Raw genomic sequence first — 20,344 nt, 5'->3', positions numbered from 1 at the left:
CACACACCACCCTCTGCGACTTGCCACCCTCTGGTGGCTTGGCCACCCCTGTTGGGATCAATCATTAATCGATGGTAATTATTGAGCACTTACTCTGAGCAGAGCCCTCTAGTAAGTGCCTAGGAGAGGACAATAGAACAATACAGCATGGGCCTGGGAGTCAGAAGGACTAGGTTCTAATTCTGAGAAGCAGCCTGGCTCAGTGGAAAGAGCACGGGCTTTGGAGTCAGCGGTCACGGGTTCAAATCCCGGCACCGCCAATTGTCAGCTGTGTGACTTTGGGCAAGTCACTTGACTTCTCTGGGCCTCAGTTCCCTCATCTGTAAAAATGGGGACTAAGACTGTGAGCCCCCCGTGGGACAACCTGATCACCTTGTCACCTCCCCAGCGTTTAGAACAGTGCTTTGCACATAGTGAGCGCTTAATAAATGTCATCTGTATTATCATCATTACTATTCTGGCTCTGCCACTTGCCTGCCATGTGATTTCCCTTCTCTGGGCCTCAGTTCCCTCATCTGTAAACTGGGGATTCAACACATGGACTTGTGTCCAACCTGATGACCTTATATCTACCCCAGCGTTTAGAACGGTGCCTCATACAGTGCTTACACATACCATTGAAAAACTCATATCATCAAAAAGAGAGAGATTGATGATGATGATGGAATTTGTCAAGAGCTTACTACGTGCCAGGCACAGAACTAACCGCTGGGATGGATACAAGCAAACCCAGGTGGACACAGCCACTGTCCCATGTGGGGCTCACAGTCTCAATCCTCATTTTACAGATGAGGTAAGTGAGGCACAGAAATGTGAAGTGACTTACCCAGGGTCACACAGCAGACAAGTCGTAGAGCCCATGACCTTCTGACTCCTAGGCCCGTGCTCTATCCACTAGGTCATGCTGCTTCCCCAGCATGCTGGACCTCTAATCCCAGTCACTGGCCTGCTCTGTGTGACCTTGGACAACTCTGTGACTGTGATAAAGACCGTGAGCCTCACATGGTTTGAAAAGGGACTGCGTCCAACCTGATCACCTTGCATCTACCTGAGTGCTGAGAACAGTTTTTGGCACCTAGTCAGCGCTTAAGAGCCATTTATTTATTTTGCTTGTACATATTTATTCTATTTGTTTTGTTGTCTGTCTCCCCCTTCTAGACTGTGAGCCCGCTGTTGGGTAGGGACCGTCTCTATATGTTGCCAACTTGTACTTCCCAAGCGCTTAGTACAGTGCCCTGCTCACAGTCAGCGCTCAATAAATACGATTGAATGAATGAATGAATGATTATGATCATGACCATCATGACTGTTATTATTGATTTCTGACTCCATCCGTCCCCCTCGCCAAGGTCTGGGGCTTGGATCGTACTCCTCTCCAGGGATTCCTCGACGGCGGACAGAGCCGGTCCGGGGAGGGGCCTCAGTCCGTAGGACCCCTCTCCCCTTTCTAATCTCCCCGGCCCCGGATACTCGGCCAGAAAGGAGTCGCCCACCAGCTTCCCCGCGGGGCTCTGCGGCGACGCTCTGCTCTGGCCACCGCCGCCCCTCTCCTCGGCTGAAAGGGTACGCGGGGCTTTGGACCCCGGATAGCGACCGTCCACCGTCCCCGGCCCTTGCATCATCATCATCATAAGGAGAAGAACTGTGGTATTTGTTAAGCGCTGACTGTGTGCCAAACACTGCGCTAAGCGCTGTACAAGCCCCCTCCTCCCCCCCCGGATCCTCCCGGGCGGTCCCTCCTCCCTCCTGCTCCGTGGGCTGCAGTCCCCTGCCCTCCATCTTTCTCTCCTCCGCCCCCCACGCCCGGCGGCGGTGGAGCGCTGGCCGGCTGGCTCCTCGTGCTCCCCGCCTGGCTCCCCGTGCTCCCCGCCAGACTCTCCGTGGTCCCCTCGGGGCCTCCGGGCCCGGCTCGGCCCGACCGGCGGCTCCCCCGCCTGCTGCTCGGTCCCTCCCAGGAGGCTGGCCGCCCGGCCCACCTTCCCAATCCCCATGGAAGAGAAAGAGGTCAGCAGGCTCCCCGTCTCCCGACCCCCTCCTCACTTCCCCGCTTCTGTACCTGAGACCGGGCCGGGGGGAGGAAGGGAGGAAGAGGGACACCCCCTGCCCCGCCCCCACCACTTTCCCTGCCTCCCCCCATCCCTCTTTTCTCCCCGCTTCCTTCCCCCGCCTCCTTCTCCCCCAATCTCCCCCCTCCGCTCCCCTAACCTTCTTTCCAAGCCACTTCGTTTCTCTGCGCCACAGTTATCTCATCTGCAAAATAATGAGGATTGTATTTGTTAAGCGCTTACTCTGTGCCTAGCACTGTTCTAAAGCGCTATTGAGACTGTGAGCCCCACATGAGACAGGGACTGTGTTCGACCTGATTTGCTTGTAATAATAATAATAATAATAATAATAATAATGTTGGCATTTATTAAGCGCTTACTATGTGCAAAGCACTGTTCTAAGCGCTGGGGAGGTTACAAGGTGATCAGGTTGTCCCACGGGCGGGGTGGGGAGCGGAGCTCGCAGTCTTAATCCCCATTTTACAGATGAGGTAACTGAGGCCCAGAGAAGTGAAGTGACTTGCCCAAAGTCACACGGCTGACAATTGGTGGAGCCGGGCGCTTAGTACAGTGCCTGGCGCATAGTAAGCGCTTAACGAATACCGTCATTCTTATTATCATCATCATTATTACCCCTACCTCATTCCTCCACCTCTTTCTCCCCTTTCTCCTTCCCCCAGGTACCCCTACCCCCTTCCTCCACTTCCGCCTCCCCATCTCCTCCCCACCTCCTTCTCCCTCAATCTCCTTCCTCCACTACCCCCAGCCCCTTATTCCCACTTCTTTCTTCCCCCACTCCCACCTCCCCATCTCCTCCCCATCTCCCCCCTACCTCCTTCCCTCACGTCCTTCTCCCCCAATCTCCTCCCCGCTACTACCTCTGGCCCCTTGTCCCCACTACCTCCTTCCCCCATCTCCTCCCCTGCTATCCCTACCTCCCACCCCCTCCTTCTCCCTCAGTCTACTGCCCTCCACAGCCCCTAGCCCTTTTCCCCACTTCCTCCTTCCCCATCTCTCCCCTTCTAGACTGTGAGCCCACTGTTGGGTAGGGACTGTTTCTATATGTTGCCAACTTCTACTTCCCAAGCGCTTAGTACAGTGCTGTGCACACAGTAAGCGTTCAATAAATACGATGGATTGATTGATTGATTCCCCTGCTACCCCTAGCCCCCCCGCCCCGCCCAATCTTCTTCCCAATCTTCTCACCCCGCTTCCTTATTTATTTCCATTAATGCCTGCCTCCCCCTCTAAACTGTCAGCGGTGGTCAGGGAATGTTTCTGTGTCTTGTTTAATTGTATTCTTCTCAAGTACTTAGTACGGTGCTCGACACACAGTTAGAGCTTGGTAAATACGATCGAATGAGGGAATGAATGATAACTTCTCCACCCCTTTCATTCATTCATTCAATCGTACTTGCTGAACGCTTACTGTGTGCAGAGCACTGTACTAAGCGCTTGGAAAGTAAAATTCGGCGAGAGATCGAGACAATCCCTACCCAACAATGGGCTCACACCCCGGCTACCCCTACCTCCTCCCCCCACCTCCTTCTCCCCAATCTCCTCCTCCCGCCCCTCCCCCACGTTACTGTTAGCCCTTTCCCCCCACTTCCTCTTTCTCCCATTTCTTTCCCTGGTACCTCTGCCTCCTTTCCCCCACTTGCTCCTTCCCCCACTAACCTTACTTCCTCTTCCTGCTACCGCTACCCCTAAGCGCTGGGGTGGATACAAGCAAATCGGGTTGGACAGAGTCCCCGTCCCAGGTGGGGCTCACATTCTCAATCACACTCTGGGCGTGTCACCCTGCTCCTCAAAAATCTCCAGTGGTTGCCTATCAATCTTCGCATGAAGCAAAAACTCCTCACAATCGGCTTTGAAGCTCTCCATCCCCTTGCCCCCTCCTACCTCACCTCCCTTCTCTCCTTCTAATAATAATAATAATAATAATAATAATGGTGGAATTTGTTAAGCACTTACTATGTGCAAAACACTCTTCTAAGCGCTGGGGGGGATACAAGGTGATCAGGTTGCCCCACTGGGGGCTCACCGTCTTAATCCCCATTTTACAGAGGAGGTAACTGAGGCACAGGGAAGTGAAGTGGCTTGCCCAAGGTCACACAGCTAAGTGGTGGGGCTAGGATTCGAACCCATGACCTCTGACTCCCAAGCCCACGCTCTTTCCACTGAGCGACGCTGCTTCCCCTACAGCCCAGCCTGCACACTCCGCTCCTCTGCTGCTAACCTCCTCACTGGGCCTCGGTCTTGCCTGTCCCGCCATCGACCCCTGGCCCACATCCTACCTCTGGCCTGGAATGCCCTCCTTCCTCAGATCCACCAAACTAGCTCACTTCTCCCCTTCAAAGCCCCACTGAGAGCCCACCTCCTCCAGGAGGCCTTCCCAGACGGAGCCCCCCCTTTTCCTCTGCTCCTCCTCCCCTCCCCATTGCCCTTACTCCCTCCTTCTGCTCTACCCCCTTCCCCGCCCCACAGCACTTGTGTATATTTGTACATATTTATTATTCTATTTATTTTATTAATGATATGCATAGATCTATCATTCTATTTATTTTGATGCTGTTGAGGCCTGTCTACTTGTTCTATTTTGTTGTCTGTCTCCCTCTTCTAGACTGTGAGCCTGCTGCTGGGTAGGGATTGTCTCTATCTGTTGCCGAAATGTATTTTGCAAGCACTTAGTACAGTGCTGTGCACCCAGTAAGCGCTCAATAAATACGATAGAATGAATGAATGAATGAATGATAAGAACCCATGACCTTCTGACCCTCAAGCCCATGCTCACTCCACTACATGCTTTGCACATAGTAAGCGCATAATAAATGCCATCATTATTATTAAATACAGACCCCGGGACCGGGGGGCCTGCCAGTGGACCAGAGGCGTCCAGCAGTCAATCCTTCAATTGATCGATCAGTTGGTGGTGTTTATTGAGCGCTTACTGGGTGCACAGCACTGGAACAGCGCTTGGGAGAGGACACTAGAAGGGAATTAGCAGACACATTCCCTATCCACAATGAGTCTAGAGAGGGAAACAGACAGGCATTCATTCATTCATTCAATCGTATTTATTGAGTGCCTACTGTGTGCAGAGCACTGTACTAAGCACTTGGGAAGTACAAGTTGGCAACATATAGAGAGGGTCCCTACCCAACAGTGGGCTCACAGTCTAGAAGGGGGAGACAGAGAACCAAACAAAACATATTAACAAAATAAAATAAGTAGAATTAATATGTACAAATAAAATAAATAAATAAATAAATAAATAAGGTAATAATTACGTACAAACATATATACATATATACAGGTGCTGTGGGGAGGAGAAGGAGGTAAGGCGGGGGGTGGGGAGGGGGAGAGGAAGGAGAGGGCTCAGTCTGGGAAGGCCTCCTGGAGGAGGTGAGCTCTCAGTAGGGCTTTGAAGGGAGGAAGAGAGCTAGCTTGGCGGATGTGCGGAGGGAGGGCATTCCAGGCTACGGGGAGGACGTGGGCCGGGGGTCGACGGCGGGACAGGCAAGACTGAGGCCCAGTGAGGAGGTTAGCAGCAGAGGAGCGGAGTGTGCGGGCTGGGCTGTAGAAGGAGAGAAGGGAGGTGAGGTAGGAGGGCGCGAGGTGATGGAGAGCCTTGAAGCCGAGGGTGAGGAGTTTTTGCCTGAATGGCATGGGAAGTGGCAGGGTGTAGGGATAGATGCTTAAGTGTTGTGGGGTGGAGATGGGGTTCATTCATTCATTCATTCAATCGTATTTATTGAGCACTTACTGTGTATAAACCACTGTACTCAGCCCTTACAGATAAAGGCATAAGGAGGTTAGGGAGCCTAGGATCTAGTGGATTGAATTCCCCAGGACTGTGGTTCCTGGAACAGAGATTTTTGTCTCTGCTCTGCAGTTGCTCTCTCTCGATTAACCGGCGGCGGAGCCCATAAAGGTGTCACAGAAGGCGAAGAAGCTGACCGAGTGACCGAGGCGACCGAGCCACCGGCCCCCGTGTCCCCAGGAATCCAGCAGAATTGCCTCCACACAACCTCATCTTCCGATCCAGCGTGCGGAGAGGCTTCGGCTGCGTTCTCGGGGTCTCCCCACATCCGGGGGCCTCCTTGGGCCGGGGTGTCCCGCCCCCACGGAGGGACCTCCTAGTGGGCTGGCGACCGGACAAGTGGCATCCGTCCTGAACCCAGCGCTCCCGGTTTGGCGTCCACGGTCTTCTCTGGAAAGGTCAGTCGTGGCTCCCCCGCCGGGATCGCAGATACCGCTTTGTCGGGTAGATTGAATCAAGTCTGGTTTTGGGGTTTTTTTTCCCCAAAATAAAGGCAGAATGCGCGCTTCTTCCTTCAGCCGATTTCACTCATCCGAAAGAAACGCATTCTGAAAAAAAGCGCCTCAAAAACACCCGCACTTCACAGTTAGGGAGCGTGGAATGTCAGAATTCATTTAGTCGTATTTCTTGAATGCCTACTGTGTGCAGAGCCCTGTACTAAGCGCTTCGAAGAGTACAATAGAACCCTCAACAGGCACATTCCCTGCCCCCAACAAGCTGACAGTCTAGAGGAGCTGGGTTCTCGTCCCAGCTCCCACATTTAATAAATATGGTACTTGTTATGGTTACAATAATTATCGTACTTGTTAAGCGCTTACTAGGTGCCAAACATTGTTCTAAGCACTGGGCTAGGTATAAGTTCATCAGGTCGGACACGGTCCCTATCCCACATGGGGTCACAGTCTAAGTAGGAGGCAGAACAGGTATCAAATTCCCATTTTAGACATGAGGAAACTGAGCAGCAGAGAAGTGGCAGAGCTGGGTTTCGAACCCAGGTCCCCTGTTTCCCAGGCCTGTGTTCTTTCCACTGGATCACTCTGCTTCATAGCCTGCTGTGTGACCTTGGGCAAGTCACATCACCTCTCTGGGCCTCAGGTCCCTCATCTGTAATCTGAATCTTAATCTGTGAGCCCCTGTGGGACATGGGCTGTATCCAACCTGATTAGCTGTACCCCATCACTTAGAACAGTAGTAGGCCCATAATAGGTACTTAACTAATACCATAAGAAAAAAAAGAAAACTGATAAAATGAGAAGGCTCATGAGTCATTTCTGAAGCCTGACCTTAGCATCAGCTATTCCCTCCCATCCTCTGCCCAGAGGAAGATCTCCAGGAAAGTTCTTCAAACAGGGCCGGGCCTTTTGAAAGATATCAATCAACTTCGTATTACCAAAAGGGATTTTCAAATACATATTGATTACTATTATCATTGTTATTATTATTATAATCATCATCCCTCACAGCACAAGTGTATCTACCGACTGCATTATACCCTCCTAAGTGCATAGTTACAGTGCTTTGCCCAAAGAAAGCACATAGTAAACACCATTCATTGATACCTTCTACACCGGAAGCTCGTTATCAGCAGGGAATATGTCCGCTAGTTCTGGTGTGTCCACTAGTTCTCGCCCAAGCGCTCAGTGCAGTGCTCTGCACGTAGTGAACGCTCAGTAAATACCGTGATTGGCTGAAGTGACTTTGTGGTCTTGGCATAAAACCTGCCCCCCTGACTCTCCCCTTGCCTGATTGACAGACAACTGCTCTGCAGGCAAAGAGTCAATCACTCAACCAATCAGTGGTGTCTGTTGAGTGCTGACTATGTGCAGAGCACTGTCTGTAGCACCTGGGAGAGGACAATCTAACAGAATTAGCAGACCCCTTCCCATAATGAGCTTACAGTCTAGAGGAGGGGGTCCTGAGGCATCCCAAGTGCAAACAGTAAGCGCTCAATAAATACGATGGATTGATTGATTGACTGACTCTTGGCCCAGTGGAAAGCGCACAGGCCTGAAAGTCAGAGGACCTGGGTTCTCATCCGGGTTCCACATGGTATAGAGGATAGAGCATGGGCCTGGGAGTCGGAAGGTTCTAATCCTGACTCCATCACTTGTCCGCCGGGTGACCTTGGGCAAGTCACTTCACGTCAGCTGTGTGACTTTGGGCAAGTCACTTAACTTCTCTGTGCCTCAGTTACCTCATCTGTAAAGTGGGGATTAAGACTGTGAGCCCCCTGTGGGGCAATCTGATCACTTTGTAACATCCCCAGCGCTTAGAACAGTGCTTTGCATGTAGTAAGCGCTTAATAAATGCCATTATTATTACTATTATTATTATTATTATTCTCTGGGCCTCAGTTCCCTCACCTGTAAAATGGGGATTTAGACTGTGAGCCCCACAAGGGACAGGGACTGTGTTCAACTCCATTTGCTTGTATCCCCAGCACTTAGCACAGTGCCTGGCACATGGTAAGCGCTTAACAAATACCATTATTATTATTATTATTATTATTATGCCTGCTGTGTGACCTTGGGCAAGTCACTTCACTTCTCTGGGCCTCAGTTCCCTCATCTGCACAATGGGGATTCAATCCCTGTTCTCCCTCCTCCTCAGAGTGGGAGCCCCTCGTGGGACCTGATGATCTCCTATCTACCCCAGCACTTAGAACAGTGCAGGGTACAGAGTAAGCATTTAACAAACACCACAATTGTCCTTATTATTTGTGTGTTCTTGTGTGGGAGGGTGTGTGTGTGGGGGGCTCCCGCTAGTATGTGAATGTCTGCCTGCCTGACTGGGCATGCGTGGGAGGCTGTGGGTGGATTTGGAGGGGGAAGGGGGTGGCTCACAGCTTACAAGCAGCAGAGACATGGGGAAACATCATTCCGTGTCTTAATCGGTCTTGGGCCGGGTTACTCTTTCACTTGCCTACACGTCAGAGAAGGGAGTCGTCCCGCCCAAACCACGGTGGGTCATCCACCCACGCACCAGAGAGCGGAAGTTCACCGGGACAGGCACGTGTCTGCCCAGTCTTGTGCCTTCCACTTCCATTGTGGGCAAGGAATGTGTCTGTATTATCATTCCATTGTACTCTCCTAGGCATTTAGTACAGTGCTCTGCACACGGTGAACTTTCAATAAATACGATTGAATGAATGAATGCATTCCCACCAGGCGGTAATGTGACAGGATTCCTGCGGTGGGGGTGAGATTTGCATCATCACCACCACCATCATCATCATCATCATCATAGTACTTGTTACGCACATATTGTGTGTGAAGTACTGTTCCAAGTGTTGGAGTAGATCTAAGTTAATCAGGTTGGACACAGTCCCTATCCTACATGGGGCTCACACTCTTAATCCCCATTTTACAGAGGAGGTGACTGAGGCACTTAACAGAGAAGTTAAATGACTCACCCAAGGTCACACAGCAGACGAGTGGCAGATCTGGGATTAGAACCTATGTCCTTCTAATCCCCAGGCCCTTGTTCTAGCCGCTAGGCCATGTTGGCTTGGGAGGAGCCAAGTGTACAAGTTGGGGTAAAGTGGGAGAAGAGAGGGAAAAAGTAAAGAGGGAGTTGATGGAAAGTCTTGCTGCCAATGGTTAGGGGATCTGTTCCATGTGGAGAGAAATGGGTAACCGCTGGAAAGTTTTGAGGAGGGGGAGCATATATTTTAAATGATGTTTTCAGACTTCAAGTTCACTTTGGGAAGGGAATCACTGAATCGTATTTATTGAGCACTCACACTGGAACGGGATAACAGAGTTGGAGGATACGTTCCCTGCCCTCAAAGAACTTAGAGTTAGTCATGTTTACTGAGCGCTTCCTGTGTTCAGAGCATTGTACTAAGCACTTGAGGGAGTACAATACGACAGTAGACAGATACATTCCCTGCCCACAGTGAGCTTACAGTCTAGAGGGGGAAACAGCTATCAATATCAATCAATCAATCAATCAATCAGTCACAGATATGGACATCGTGCTGTGGGGCTGGGAGCGGGGGGATGAATAAAGGGACCAAGTCAGGGGGATGCAGAAGGGAGTGGGAGAAGAGGAAAGGAGGGCCTAGTCTGCAAGGCCTCTTGGAGGAGACGTGCCTTCAGTGAGGTTTTGAAGTGGGGGAAGAGTCACTGTCTGTCAGATACGAGGAAGGAGGACGTTCCAGGTCAGAGGCAGGACGTGGGCGAGAGGTCGGCGGCGATAGAGACGAGATCGAGTCACGGTGAAAAGGGTAGCACCGGAGGAGCGAAGAGTGTGGGCTGGGTTGTCATGGGAGTGTGGCAAGGTGAGTAGGAGACTAGCGAGGTAGAGGGGGAAATGTGTCTACCGACTCTGTTGTATTGTCAAGCGCTTTGTACAGCGCTCTGCATGCATTAAGCACTCGATAAATACCATTGATGGATGGATCGATTGATGTTTTCAGAAGATGATCTGGGCACGAGAATGCAGGATGCGCTGAGACGATAAGAGGACAGGGGCCGGGAGACCGGAAGGGAGACTCACCCGAGAGTCCAGGTGGGAGGTGATGAGAGTCTGAAACCCCGGGCGTGGATAAAGGGTAGGGAGGAAAGGGGCAGATCCAAGAAACACCGTGGAGGGAAAACCGGCGGCAGGACGGAGGGACGGACGCATAAAATAAGTCAGAGGCCACTGCGGTAGGATTGAAAGAGGCCAGCAGAGGTAGGTATACCCCTCCCTGTCAGGAATCCCCTCCCTTTCCTGGAACAGTCTAGGAAGTTAAGAATTCCTACAAGAGCTCGTTGTCTCTAGACTGTAAGCTCATTGTGGGCAGGGAACATATCTGTTTATTGTTCTTTCTTACTCTCCCAAGCGTTTAGTACAGTGCTCTGCACAAAGTAAACGTTCAATAAATACAATTGAATGATTGAATGAATGAAGGAATGAATGAATGAAAAAGATCCCTTTAACATAGCATGAAGTGATAAACAACAAAGGAGGAGTGGTGGATAAGGGGTCGTCCTACAGAAAGGAAGGGCCTGCTTCAGTGAACCAATTCAGAATTTTAATTTTTTTTTTAGCATTTGTTAAGCACTTACTATGTGCCAGGCACTGTACTTGGCACTTGGGGTAGATACCAGCTAATCAGATTGGACACAGTCCCTGTCCCATCTAGGGCTCACGGTCTCAACCCCTATTTTACAGATGAGGGAACTGAAGCACAGAAAAGTGAAGTAACTTGCCCAAGGTCACACAGTAGGCAAGTGGCAGAGCTGGGATTAGAGCCCAGGTCCCTCTGACTTCAAGGCCCTGGCTCTATCCGTTAGGCCATGCTGCTTCTGTAATACTACTTATATTGGAATTTTCCATATACTATAAAATGACAAGGCTTGACCTCTGTGGTGTTTGATTCAATCTGTCCTTGTCCCAAAGGTTTCCCGGGTTATCGATAGGCGTGGTCTCAGCACTCACTTGTTATAACTGTCTTTGATCTGTAATTCTACTCAAGTGCCTAGTATCTGAGTCCCTAGGTGGGTCCAAGTAGATTTTTTAGTGGGAGATTCCCCCCCACATTTAGGGGGTCTTTGAAACCTTCCAGCTTGTCCATTTCAAAAATAAGTGTAACTGGAGTTTCAAACCTATAGATTTATTCGTGCCATATTTTCTGCCAAGGTAACCATGAAGGTGATGATGATAATAATAATAACTGTAGTATCTCTTAACCATTTACAATGTGCCAAGCACTGTTCTAAGCACTGGGGTAGATACAGGCTTATGGGGTCAAACAGAGACCGTGTCCCAAATGGGGCTCACAGCCCTAACGCCCATTTTACAGATGAGGGAACTGAGTCTCACAGAAGTGAAGTGACTTGCTCAAAGTCTCACAGTAGACATGTGGTGGAGCCGGGATTGGAACCCATGACCTTTTGACTCCCAGGCCTGGGCTCTATCCACTATCCTATACTCTGGATGTCCAGCCCAAATAGCTCTAGGGGAACCAGTGCTCTCCTTCCACCCTCCTTCCCCCCACCTCAAAACACGGCCCAGGACCCACGGGTAGCATGCTCCCTGTGGTCTGTGGGAAGCCTGTCGGGCTCTGAGACCATTTCATTCATTTAATCGTGTTTATTGAGCGCTTACTGTTTGCAGAGCACTGCACTAAGCGCTTGGGAAGTACAAGTTGACAACATATAGAGACGGTCCCTACACAACAACGGGCTCACAGTCTAGGAGGGGGAGACAGACAACAAAACAAAACATATTAACAAAATAAAATAAATAGAATAGTAAATATGTACAAGTAAATTAAATAGAGTAATAAATCTGTACAAACATATATACAGGTGCTGTGGGGAGGGGAAGGAGGTAGGGCAGGGGGGATGGGGAGGGGGAGAGGAAGGAGGGGGCTCAGTCTGGGAAGGCCTCCTGGAGGAGGTGAGCTCTCAGTAGGGCTTTGAAGGGAGGAAGAGAGCTAGGTTGGCAGATGTGCGGAGGGAGGGCATTCCAGGCCAGGGGGAGGATGTGGGCCGGGGTTCGACGGCGGGACGGGCGAGAACGAGGCACAGTGAGGAGGTTAGCGGCAGAGGAGCGGAGGGTGCGGGCTGGGCTGGAGAAGGAGAGAAGGGAGGTGAGGTAGGAGGGGGCGAGGCTATGGAGAGCCTTGAAGCCGAGAGTGAGGAGTTTTTGCTTGATGCCTAGGTTGACTGGTAGCCACTGGAGATTTTTGATGGGGGGAGTAACGTGCCCAGAGCGTTTCTGCACAGAGATGATCCAGGCAGCGGCGTGAAGTATAGACTGAAGTGGGGAGAGACAGGAGGATGGGAGATCAGAGAGGAGGCCGATGCAGTAATCCAGTCGGGATAGGATGAGAGATTGAACCGGCAGGGTAGCGGTTTGGATGGAGAGGAAAGGGCGGAACTTGGCGATGTTGCGGAGGTGAGACCAGCAGGTTTCGGTGACGGACTGGATGTGAGGGCTGAACGAGAGAGCAGAGTCAAGGATGTCGCCAAGTTTGAGGGCTGGTGAGATGGGAAGGATGGTAGTGCCATCTACAGTGATGGGAAAGTCAGGGAGAGGGCAGGGTTTGAGACCAGGGTTGGGCCAAGCGGCCCAGAGCCGCTTGGCTTAAACAAAGAGGAATTTCCATTTCCTCTTGTCGGGCAATCATTGAGCACTTATTATGTGGAGAGCACTGTACTAAGGCCCCTCGCAGGGTCATGCCTGGAGAGTTTCCAGTACTCTACCAGTCTCGATTACCAGAGGGAGATCAAGCAGAGGCCTACCCGTTCCATTCCTAGCTTGGGCCATGGCTAGCGAGTGGAAGGGAATCTGTTACAAGTCAAAACTCGCCTGTGCTGGGCACCAGCGGCAAGCGAGAGAGTTGAGGGTGGAGACTCAAGTTTACTGTGCGAAAGGTGGCAATGGTAAACCACTTCCAGATTTTTACCAAGAAAACAATCTGTATACACTACCAGAACGATGGCAGATGCAAGTGGGACATTCTGGGAGAGATGCGTCCATGGTGTCGCTATGGGTCGGAGAGGACTCGACAGCACAAGACAGCAACTGTACTAGGGGTTTGGGAGAGTACCTGGAGCCCTGCCCTGGTTCTTGCCCTCTGCTATGGGTGGGGCTGGGCCCCGCTGCCTCCCCGACTCACAACCCTGTGGAACACTCTCTCTGTCTATCTCTGGCTCTGTTTCCCTCTCTTCTCTCCATATCTCTGTCTTTCTCTCTTACTCTTCTTTCTGTCTCTCCATTCTCTGTGTGTCTATCTCTCTCCTCTCTCTCTGTCTCTCTTCTCTCTCTCTTTCTCTCTCCCCTGGGGAGGGGGCCGCCTTTGGTGACATCTCCATTGGTCAGGGGCTCTAACTTGGGGGGATAACGGGGCCCTCCCTACCAATACAACTGCTCTCTTCACATTCCAGGCCAATGACTTCACTTCCTCCTCCTCCTCCTCCTCTCTTGGCTTTAACTGGCTCCCCTTTCCTGCCGGCTCTCTGGCCAAGCTCCAGGTGGGGTAAAGGTGGGTTCCTCATGAGCCAACCAGTTGGGGCACAGGCTGGGCAGCCCACCCTGACCCCTTCCTGCCCCCACCCCAGCCTCTGCCCTCCCCAGCTCCCCAAGGTCTTCCAGGGGTCCAGACAGACAGAGCCTGGGCCTGGGAATCAGAAGGACCTGGGTTCTAATGCCGATTCTGCCACGTATCTGCTGTGAGACCTTGGGCAAGTCGCTTTACTTCTCTGGGCCTCAGTTCCCTCATCTGGAAAATGGAGATTAAGAGAGTGAGCCCAAGCTTCTTAACTTGTATCTACTCCGGCACTCTGAACAGTGCTTGGCACCTAGTGAGCGCTTAACAAATACCATTATTATTATTAATAATAACACTATTAATAATCATAATGGTAGTAGTAGTAATAGTAATGCTAACTTTGTTAAGTGCTTAGTACATGCTAAGCAGTGAGTGTAATAAGCACTGGGGTAGATACAACATCATCAGATCGGACACAGTCCCCATCCCACATGGGCCTCACAGTCCATGAGGGAGGGAGAAGAGGAATTTACTCCCCTTTTTGCCGATGAGGACATTGAGGCCCAGAAAAGTTAAGTGGCTTGTCCGAGGTCACGCAGCAGGCAAGGTTCGGTGGTCAACATTCTAAAGTTCCCCTGTCATTTTACATAATTCATTACATTAAACGTGACACAAGAACACCCTTGTTCAGTTGAAAATCACTTTGGCAACAAAGCCCAGGTAGGATTTAGTCCTACAAATTAGTCTATCTCCCGGCCTTACTACATGCACAACCTCTCCAAGAGGCCTTCCCTGACTAAGCCCTCATTTCCTCTTCTCCCACTCCCTTCTGCATCACCCTCACACTTGGATTTGCTCCCTTTATTCACCTCTCAGCCCCAGATCAATTACTGTAATTTCTTTCTGTCATGTTTGTCTCCCCCCTCTAGACTCTGAGCTCACTGTGGGCTGGGACTGTGTCTCCTGACTCTGTTGTATTGGGTTCTCCCAAGCGCTTAGTATGGTGCACTGCACACAAAAATATCACTGATTAATTGATAGATAATTGGCTTAAGGAAAAGTCATCTCCTGTCTTGGCACCCTTGTGACAGGAAGAGAGTTTGGGAGAGTAAACTACTACAGAGTAGGCAGACACGACTCCTGCCCACAAGGAGTTTAAAGATTAGAGGGAATAATGATAATAATAATAATAATAATAATAATAATAATAATAATGATAATAGAAGCACCATGGCATAGTGTATAGAGCACAGTCCTGGGAGTCAGAAGGTCATGGGTTCTAATGCCAGCTCCACCACTTGTCAGCTGTCTAGTGGCCTAGTGGCTAGAGTTTGGACCTGGGAGCCAGAAAGGATCTGGGTTCTAATCGCTACTCCACCATTTGTCTGCTGTATGACCTGAGGCAAGTCACTTGACTTCTCTGGGCCTCAGTTACCTTCTCTATAAAATGGGGATTGAGACTGGGAACCCCATGTGGGGCAGGGACTGTGTTCAACCTGATTTGTTTATATCTACCCCAGCGCTTAGTAGTGTGTGGAGCACACAGTAAGTGCTTAAATACCATTATTATTATCATTAATATAATTATTAATAATTGTACTATTTACTAAGCCCTTACTTTGTATCATGCACTGTTCTAAGCGCTGGGGTGGATACAAGCAAATCAAGTTGGACACTGTCCATGTCCCACATGGGGTTCACATTCTAAGTAGAAGGGAGAACATGTACACTAACTTGGGTTATTAGACTCTAGACTGTAAGCTCGCTGTGGGCAGGGAACGTTTCGGTTATATTGTTAGTCTCTGCAAGCGGTACGCACTCAAGTACGATCGACTGATCGGTATTTGTTAAAAAGAATAATAATGATAATAATTGTGTTATTTGTTAAGCACTTACTATGCCAGGCACTGGGGTAGATCCAAGCTAATCAGGTTGGACACAGTCCCTGTCCCACGTGGGTGGGGCTCATAGTCTTAATACCCATTTTCCAGATGAGGGACCTGAGGTCACACAGCAGACAAGTGGTGGAGTGGTGATTAGAACCCAGATCCTTCTGACTCCCAGGCCCAGACTCTCTCCACTAGGCCACACTGCTTCTCGACAAAAGCAGGTGGAGCTTCAGGCACCCCCGGGATTAGACTCTAGACTGTAAGCTCATTGTGGGCAGAGACTATGTCTGTTATATTGTTCTGTCATCCTCTCCCAAGCGCTTAGTGCAGTGCTCTGCATACAGTAAGCTCTCAATAGGTACTCTCGATCGACTGTAGAATCGATCGATTATACTAAGGCTTAAGAATTTGTTAAGCGCTTGGGGTAGGGGGCCCTTGCCCCACCCTTGAATTCTCCCCCTCTCAGATAGAACCCCTGTGGCCCTGAGACTCACAGAGACCTACACCCTTCCCAGCAGCCAGGGTTTCCGGCTCCAGGGAGACCCCGCCCCCGCCTCACCAGCAGCCAGCAGGACCCCAGAAAACTGCTGTGGTCTGGGATGGGGAAGGGGAGGAGGAGGGGTGGAGGAAGCAAATGGAGGCCTCTAGTTTCCCTGCCCATTTTTGCTGCTCAGGGAGGTGGTGGGTGGCAGGTTTCAGAATTTGGCTTGCTGGCAGGGCCCCTTTGAGTGCCCTATACAACGATAATAATAATAATAATAATAATAATAATAATAATAATATTGTGGTATTTGTGAAGTGCTTACTAGATGCCAAGTACTGTAGTAAGCGCTGGGGTGGATACAAGCAAATTGAGATGGATGCTATCCCGGTCCCACGTGGGACTCACAGTCTCCATCCCCATTTTACAGATGGGATAACTAAGGCACAGAGAAGTGAAGTGATTCGCCCAAGGTCACAGAGCATACACGTGGCGGAGCCGAGATTGGAACCCATGACCTTCGGACTCCCAGTCTGCTACTGACCCAAAGTCTCTCTTTGTCAGATGAAGCGGGTGTTTCCTTTTCTGGCACTCCTGAGAGGGATGGGGGTAGGTGCCTTGCCCGGTTGGCTGGGAGTGACCAGCTCAAGATGAGTTTCCCAGCCAAATGTGGACCTTGCTGAGCTGAAATTGGATGATCTCAAGGATGTGGGAAAGGATGGTTTCGGTGCAGGCCCCCGGGGATTCTCAGAGGAACAGGGGAAATTCCCAGACAGCAGAGTGCCCTTCCCTGAACTTCTCTCAAGATAATAATAATAATAATAACAATAATTACGGTACTTGTTAAGCACTTAACTATGTGCAGAGCACAGAGCAGAGCAGACAGGCGGTGGAGGCGGGATCAGAACCCACGTCCTCTGACTCCCAAGCCCGTGCTCTTTCTACTAAGCCATGCTGCTTCTTTATTATTATTACTACACTTGAAATGCAAGTCTCTGTCAGGTACCTGCAACTCGCCGAGATGTCAGAACCTGGAGCCAGGACCGGAACTGGGAAACCCCGGTGCCCGGATTTCTGAGCTGTCGGGGAGACTGGTGCCCTCCGGGACTCCCTGCCGGTGAGTCCTGCACGGTACTGTGGGCCGGGCAGTGTACGAAGCATTTGGGAGAGCACAATGCATTAATATGACAGACACATTCCCTGCCCACAACAAGTTTCCAGTCCAGAGGCTAGAACTGATTCCTGCCATCCTGAGGTGCTAGCCCCACCCAGGTCCAGCCTGTGTCCCCCTGGGAGAAAGAGGGAGCAGTGTGGCCTGGCCGCTAGCCACCAGGCGCTAGCCAGTGCCCTCGGCCTTGGTGGGCTCGGTTAACCTTACCCAGAACGGTGAGCAGCAGCCGCCACAGGCATTTGCCCCCAGCCTTTCAATTCTGCTGCTGGTCGAACTTCTCCAGCTTCTTCCGGGCTAATTACAGCCCCATTGTTTTCTGCTCTTAGAAGACGTCTCGCCCGGACCCCTGCGGGGCGCCGGGGTGGTGTCAACAAGCTTGGCGACGATAGGTTCGGCTCACCTGAGATCCCGGAAAGCGAAATGCCTAAAGGGCATTTACAGTGGAATCTGGTGATGAGCGAGGAGCCAACTGCACACTGCAGAGAGGCAGGCCTCACTCGCCGCGCCGCTGAGAAGCCAGAAGCTGGGTGGTGCAGTCACTTTCACCGGTTCTCTGCCCTTTTCCTTTTTGTTTTTAGTTTTCACTGATATTTGTTAAGCACTTGCTCTGAGCCAGGCATTGTACTAGGCACTGAGGTAGATACAAAGTTGATCATGGACTATGCCAGGCACTGTGGGATAGATCCAAGCCAATCAGGGTGGATACAGTCCCCATCCCACAGGGGGCTCACAGTCTTCATTCCCATTTTCCAGGTGAGGAAACTGAGGCCCAGAGAAGTGAAGTGACTCACCCAAGGTCAGCTGGCCACAGACAAGTGGCAGTGCCGGGATTAGAACCCACGTCCTTCTGACTCCCGGGCCCGGGCTCTATCTGGGCATTTCCAAATCGGCATCACCCTGGCAAGCCGGACTGTTCGATTCCCAAAACCCCATCAGAGGAGGAGGGGTGGAGAGAGAAGCAGCGTGGCTCAGTGGAAAGGCCACGGGCTTTGTAGTTAGAGGTCATGGGTTCAAATCCCGGCTCCGCCAATTGTCAGCTGTGTGACTTTGGGCAAGTCACTGCACCTCTCTGGGCCTCAGTTCCCTTATCTGTAAAATGGGAATTAAGACTGTGAGCCCCCCGTGGGACAACCCGATCACCTTGTAACCTCCCCAGGACTTAGAATAGTGCTTTGCACATAGTAAGCACTTAAAAAATGCCATCATTATTACTATTATTTACCATTCCCCCGTCTCTGACTCCTCGAGCCTTGACTCATCATTTGGGAGGGCCGTGTTGAAATTCAGGCAAAACTGCGATTCAAACATTCACGACCCAGTTAACAGTCTAGAGGACTTTATTTGTCCCCACCCTCGGTCCGACAGCATTTAAAAAATTGAGTATTCTAAGTTATTTCTTTATATGGATGTCTGTCTCCCCCTCTAGATTGTAGGCTCGTTTTGGGCAGGGAACGTGTCTGCTAATTCTGTTATATGGCCCTCTCTGGAGGGCTTAGTGTGGTGTTCAGCACACGGTAAGTGCTCAGTGAATTCCATTGATGGACTGATTGATTACGTGTATATCCGTAATATCTGTCTCCCCCTCTATCAATTCGGCTACATTGTCCTCTCCTAAGAGCTTAGTACAGTGTTCTGCACAGTAAATGCTCAATAAATACCATTGACTGACTGACTCCCTCTCTTGACTATAAGCCCAATGTGGGCCGGGAAAGCGTTTACCAACTCTGTTGTATTGTACCTCTCCCAAGCACTTAGCACAGTGCTCTGCACACTGGAAGCGTTTAATGAGCCCGTTGTTGGGTTGGGACCGTCTCTATATGTTGCCAACTTGTTCTTCCCAAGCGCTTAGTACAGTGATCTGCACACAGTCAGCGCTCAATAAATACGATTGAATGAATGAATACGTCTGATTGATCGATCGATCGATCCTTGTTGGATTCTGGAGGAACTGACCAAGACTGAACCTTGCCGGCCCTTCCCAAGCCTCGGGCGCCACCTGCCGGTAGGTCCTGGTTCTACCGCGTGAATCTCAACCCGGCGCCCGGGGAAAAGAACTGTTCCCAGTGGCTTGGTCCGACCCAAACCCAACCCAAGCCAGGGGGGTCTCCTGGATAAATTTGTTCTATGCAGAATCCTCCCCTCCAAGGTCGTGGGGGAGGTATCTAGATCGTATTGTCAATCCATCAGTGGTAGTTATTAAGCACTTCCTATGTACAGAGCACTGTACTGAGCACTTGGGAAAGTACAATCCAAGAGAATTAGCAGACAGGGTTTTCAGTTTATAACGAGCTCACAGTCTAGTGAATGAGTTTACAGTCTAGAATCAGAGATGGAATTAATAATAACTAGTATTATCCACCCAACTAATAATGGAGAAGCTGAATGGCCTAGTGGAGGAGCAGCTTGGCTCAGTGGAAAGAGCACGGGCTTTGGAGTCAGAGGTCATCAGTTCGAATCCCTGCTCCGCCACATGTCTGCTGTGTGACCTTGGGCAAGTCACTTAACTTCTCTGAACCTCAGTTCCCTCATCTGTTAAATGGGGATTAAGACTGTGAGCCCCACGTGGGACATGCCCACTCTGATCCTCGGAGACTTCAACATCCACATGGATATCCCTGATGACTCCTCTGCCACCCGCCTTCTATCTCTCCTCGACGCTGCCAACCTCTTCCTCCACCCCACCTCACCCACTCACCAACTTGGTCATACCCTCGACCTCATCATCTCCTATCGCTGCACTGTGTCCACCCTCACCAACTCTGAAATCCCTCTCTCTGATCATAATCTTCTCACCTGCCTCCTCACTCACACTCCTTTCCCCTGTAAATCCATATTACTCCCTCACAGAGATCTCCGCTCTCTTGACCCCATCCATCTTTCGGAGCGCCTCACACCCCACCTCGCCGCCCTCTCCTCTCTACCCAGTCTTGATGATCAGATTACTGCTC

General features: G+C 50.8%; 1 long non-coding RNA gene and 1 other non-coding gene across 2 annotated transcripts; both read left to right on the top strand.

The window, feature by feature from the left end:
* The first annotated feature begins 1,837 nt into the window (after window positions 1-1,837).
* Window positions 1,838-6,373, top strand: LOC119935199. The gene is made up of 2 exons (XR_005453109.1): window positions 1,838-2,004; window positions 5,941-6,373. It is a non-coding gene; the product is annotated as an uncharacterized LOC119935199 (long non-coding RNA).
* A 6,653-nt stretch (window positions 6,374-13,026) lies between these two features.
* LOC119935361 lies at window positions 13,027-13,163 on the top strand. Its single transcript, XR_005453246.1, has one exon. It is a non-coding gene; the product is annotated as a small nucleolar RNA SNORA7 (small nucleolar RNA).
* Window positions 13,164-20,344: the final 7,181 nt, after the last annotated feature.

Source organism: Tachyglossus aculeatus, chromosome 11 (assembly GCF_015852505.1).
Source record: "Tachyglossus aculeatus isolate mTacAcu1 chromosome 11, mTacAcu1.pri, whole genome shotgun sequence".
NCBI lineage: Eukaryota > Metazoa > Chordata > Mammalia > Monotremata > Tachyglossidae > Tachyglossus > Tachyglossus aculeatus.
The sequence above is the reverse complement of the archived record's forward strand: the minus strand, read 5'-3'. Positions and strand labels throughout refer to the sequence as shown.